The following is a 6,014-nucleotide window of genomic DNA, read 5'->3' on the forward strand; positions in this document are numbered from 1 at the left end:
TACGAAAGACCTGATATTTTGACCTGATGAAATAAAAATTATCAATTTAAACTTTTATTTCATATTTTTGAGGGTAAATTATTGATGATAATAGCTGAAACTATATTAAATTACATTTTTAGTGGATAATATGTAGATTATTTTGCTATATATCAAGGTATATTCACAAAACTTGATGACCTGATAATTTTGAATGACCTGATATTTCAACTTTAAAGACCTGATATTCTTAAATGAAATGGAATTGCTGCAAATATTCAAATTTTATAAAGTTTAACATTGAAAAATGTTTTATTTTCCTGAAAATATGTAATATAATAATAAATCAGATCATTTAAACCCTGGTCTTATCAAGTCATTCAGAAATATCAGGTCATCAAAAATATCAGGTCTTTAGTAGGAAATCATCAGGTCATTTAAAATCCTTTTTTTCATAAATTGCTGCAAAAATTTTCTTCTCAAAACCTTTTAAAATGTTTAACCTTTCTAAAAGAATTATCTAATATATCAGGTCATTTAAAACCATCCCTTACAAGTCATTTATAAAAATATCAGGTCTTCACTAAAAATATCAGGTCATTCAAAAATATCAGGTCATTCAATAATATCAGGTCCTCAACTTTTTAAAAGTACTCCTTGATACAAAGTCAGTGTTATCCCCTAAAAAGTGTAATTTAGTATAATTTCATCAATAATTTTTTAACTTATATTTGAAATATACTCTTTGAATTGATAATTTTATGATTTTTTTTCATCAGGTCAAAATATCAGGTCTTTAGTATATCAGGTCTTTAGTATGTTCCAAAAAAGCTTAAAAACGTTATCTGTGTTTGAAATTATGTGTATTGCATGTATCCGTTACACTTTTACGTAAAATGATATAATCCCACTTGATTCATATCAAAAAAGAAATTTGCTATAGAATTTATTTCTCTTACTGATGTTTGATAAATTTGCTAACAGGTAAATCAACATTAAGCTTCTCTTATGTCATAAAATTTCAGTTATAGTTTAATTATAAACGATACTATATTACTTTTTATATTGAAAAAAATAAACTTATGCATAAAATACCATTTGTTTGTTTTTTATCAATGATAACAATTATATATTGAGAGAATATACATGTATATAAAAAAAAAGACTGGAAAATTACAACCATTCATCAATATACATCAATGTTTTTCATTTTATATTTACAGCCACTGAATATTTTCTCCTTTATTTCTTAAGAAAACCCATTGCGTTAATCACTGCATGAACTACATGTACATTAGGCATGTCGCCTGTACAGATTTCTTGATCAGTGGCTGTTCCATCAATGAAACGTATAAAGACGTTCACACCATTAATACAATAATTATTCTTTTTAATCCTACTTTAAATGAATAATTGAATATTTTTCCGAAAAAATAACAAAACATGTTTCTTGGATGATAAAGGCCACAGCTTTAATAATTATTTCAATGACAAATGTCAGACAAGCATTTAACAATCATTGGGTGCCACACACCTAAATCAGTAACGGGTGTTATGGCACCTCGCCTTCTAGGGTAATCCATAGCAAGGCGTAACAATATTTATAAATCGACTCCTAGGGTACCCCTTAGCGAGTCAGCTGGGATATGTAATTGCCTCCTAGGGGATTCCTTAGCGAGGCTACTACCTGTTATACCGAACAGGTAAGCCCACTATACCGAGTAGGGCAAAAATAACCACCCGTTATACCGAACGGGGTACGAGGTTACTGTTATACCGAACAGATTCCTCATACAAGCTCTTAGTGCACTCCATAGCAAGCTTGTATTGGCTCGTAGGGTAGCCTTAGCGAGCCACCACATGCTCTACCAATCACGTAAAATAGATAATCATACATAAACAATAATTAATATAATGATGACAAATGTCTCTGCTTGTCTGGCATATCCGTAAAGCTGCAACAGCAACATATCGTCATTCCTCCGTCCCATTGCCTGTATATTACAATCTTGCGCACATAAACATAAAACATCCATAGTTAATTGTAACCTGAACAAGAGGCCCACGGGCCTAATAGGTCACCTGAGTATCATGCGACAACTTTCCAACAATTGAATTTGATTCATGTTTAAAACTAGAGGCCATGAAATTCACAATTTTGAAAAAGGCACCATTGCTTATCATAATTATACACTCTGCATGCTTATTTTGGTTACTTAAAACCCAGAGGTAGTGCAGAGTAACAAAGAGAAAATGCATTTTCACTTTTAGTGAAGTTCAGGGCCCCTTGGTCAGGGCTTCTTCTGTTGGGGGGGGGGTCCACAGTTGAGCTCCCCATGCCACAGGAACCACTTACCCTGGGGCCACATCTTTCAAAATTTTGGAAATTTTTAGAATTTTATTTCATCATGCTGTTGATTAATACCAAAGTGCAGACTTCAAAGCATTAAATTATTTCAGAAACTAGATCACCCCTCCCTCCTTAATACCTCTGTCCCAGGGGACAGGAAATTAACCAATTTTTGGAAGAAGGAGGTTTTTTTCAAAAAATATATACCAAGATCATTGGCATTATACCCAATAACAAAGGAAAAGATTTTCAAAGAATTCAAGCATTTTCACTATATAAACATCAACACCCCCCCCCAACACAAGAATCTCTAACCCAGGGACCGTGAAATTCAAAACTTGAAGACATCCTTCTTCCTCATAACTATATACATAGTTCATTGGTTAAATACTCAGGTGCAGAAAAGAAGAGTTTTAAAGAATTTATGCATTGTCACTATATATTCAATAAAGCCACGCCCTAACACCAGAACCCCCAGTCCAGGGGCCATGAAATACACAATTTTTGGAAGAGCTATCCTTATTCAACATAATTATGTACTTGGTTAGTTTATTTAATATGCAGGAGCAAAGAAGAAGATTTTCAAAGAAATAATTAATTTTTCACTATATAATCTATATAGCCCCGCCCTGTCACTAGAACCCCTGACCCTGAGGCCATGAGATTCACAATTTTGGAAGAGGCAGCCTTATTCAACATAACTATATGCACTTGGTATAGTTAATTTAATGCCCATGAATAGAGAAGAAGAATTTCAAAGAATTAAGGCATTTTCATTATATAATCTATATAGCCCCACCCTAACACTAGAACCCCTGACCCTGGGGCCATGAAATTCACAGTTTTGGAAAAGGTAATCATTTCAACTTACCTATGCACTTGATTAGTTTATTTAATGCCCACAAACAGAAAAGAATAATTTCAAAGAAATTATGCTTTTTCACTATATAACCTGTTTAGCCCCGCCCTAGCACTAGAACCTCTGACCCTGGGGCCATGAATTTCACAATTTTGGTAGAGGACTCAATGTTGATTACAATCATACCAACAGTTTAACTGCTTGATGTCCAGGAGTAAAGAAGAAGATTTTTAAAGATTGCACTAATTTTAGTGGTTTTTGCCCCACCCCCCCCCAGGGGGCAGTACGCTAAAATTCATAATTTTTGTTCCCCTTCACCCATAGATGCTGTATACCAAATTTGGTTGAAATTGGTTCAGTGATTTCAGAGAAGAAGTTGAAAATGTTCAAATATTAATGCACGACGCACGACACACACACTATGACAGACAAAAACAGATAGCAATAGGTCACCTGAGTGACTCAGGTGACCTAAAAATACAAAATAAACAGCAGAAACAACAGCATCTCAAATTCTTAACATGTTTAAGGTAGCAATCTATCAACAACTAAGATTTATTTTCTCATTAAGTGGGAGTGGTGGGTGGGAAATTATTATCAAAAGTGCAGAACGCTGGGAAAGCTATCGAGCAAGAGGAGGAAAGCGCCACGTGCGCCCCTCTTTTATACTCGGGGCAATCGGAGGAAAGTGTCAAAAGACCTACCCCCCTGTGTTTTTCGGAAATCAATTAAATGCGTTTAATTAGCGATTGCTTTAAACGACCTTATTTAAACAGATATAAATATAAACAATAAAATGTCTTTCTTTGTTTGTTATTACTGGAATTAACGGTCGCAGCTATTGCAGAAAAAAATTACATAACCCGCTCACGCGGGTTATATATTCTTTCTGCAATAGCTGCTTCCGTTAATTCCAGTTATAACAAACAAAGAAAGCATTTTATTGTTTAAATAAACACTTCATGGAGTTCTTCCGTTTGAAAAACCATTGTGGTCAGAATTACTACCAAAATCCAGCTCAAGAGTTCATTAACAATACAAATTATGGAGCAGAACAAATTCAACAAAGTTCACTGCTGATCTGTCCCCATACAAAAGAAAGGTGTCAAGTATTTCTTAACCGAATCCTTCATCAACCAGCCTGTTTATCTTGATACATCAAAGCTCATGTTTCCTATAAAAATTTCAAGCTAAACCCACAAAAATGTCATACAGGCAATGTTCAATTTTCTATTGAAAACAACTTGTTTGTGTTTAGTTATATAAACTAATATTCCGATCTTCATACTTAACTCTCCTTTTGAATCCTTCTCTCCAGCTCATTCTCAGGCAGATTTGAGAAGAGCTAGGAGCTATATTAATGAATTTCCCTTCACATATTCTTTGTTTAAATTTAAAAGGAATATGGCTAATTACTGATGCGCTTGGGGTTTTATCTGGTTTACATTTATGTAATTTTATTTATATCAGTTAGTTGAAATCTACCGTTTCAGAGACTCACCTCTGTTGTTGGAAAATTCAATGACCCATTGGACTTGTTCCCTCTGAAGCTTGATTTTGTTCTAGGTAATTGTAGTTTTGATGGGCTGCACATTAACAACAGCAGCACACGTTGTTTCGAAAGGTGCATCGATTTGGTTCATTTGAATGATATAAAGAGATAACAAAGAGTATTTAAGCTTAAAAGACAACTAAATATAAAGGCATATAAATGATTAAATCTGAAGCTGAACAAACATGGTCATTACAAAATGATGATTTTTGATATTTTCATCAACTTGTTTATTATAGTTAAAAGTGATGAAATAAAATTTAAAAAATTAAAATATTTTCTATATTTTACAACTACATTCAAAGAACCACATACCTTTGCAAGATTTTATGGCAAATAGGTACAGCAACTGAAAAAGTGATGAGCCAGAGATTTTATGCAAAAGTACTTAGTGACTATCAGGTAATATTAAAATATTTCTCAAGTATTTTTTCATTCAACAGAATGGTAAGGTAATCCAAAACCTTTTCGTTTATACTCCATACTAGACGACAAAACTCAAACATGTTTTTTTTTTAAATATATAAAGGAGCATTCCATTACGTTACGTCACCGATGCCTGGCTTACCAAGTTTTGCACTATTTACGACTTCTCCATAATAAACTTCCTTCTTTGCAAATAAAACCAAACAGTTTACAAGACAATTTTTATACTTTAACAGTCATGACTGATTTCAAAATTTATTGCATCTTGTGTATGTTTTCTGTTGTATCTTCAGATAGTAAGTTTTAATATAATTTTGTTTTTAAAACATCAAGACTGGGTTATACAACACCTAATTCAGTATTTGAATTGTCGGTTAATTGAATGGCATATTCTATAATCTTTTGTTAGCTAACTCCTAGTATTGAACAGCATAAATTATCGTCCCATTTAATCATGTATAGACTTTGACAGGAAAAAGTAATACATTCTGATATTTATGTCAAACGTTTCATAATACACATCATGTCGACAGCAAAATATATTTTAAAAAATAAACAAATTTCACCGTACACATATTGTCTGTCAGGAATTTAACAATTTCACGATGAGCATTTCAATAAGGACAATTTTTTATCTTCTGTGAAAAGTTCGAAAACCATCAATATGTATGGAACGCCGTCACTGCCTTATAGCAGAACACTACTATTGCATTGTGTCAACCTTCCATTACATTATGTCAACTCTTTATGACATTAACCCACACTACTATTGCATTGTGTCAACCTTCCATTACATTTTGTCAACTCTTTATGACATTAACCCACACTACTATTGCATCGTGTTAACT

This window comes from Saccostrea cucullata, unplaced genomic scaffold, assembly GCF_032062105.1.
Source record: "Saccostrea cucullata isolate Sc308-1 unplaced genomic scaffold, CSIRO_AGI_Scuc_v1 ctg11108, whole genome shotgun sequence".
Classification (NCBI taxonomy): Eukaryota; Metazoa; Mollusca; class Bivalvia; order Ostreida; family Ostreidae; genus Saccostrea; species Saccostrea cuccullata.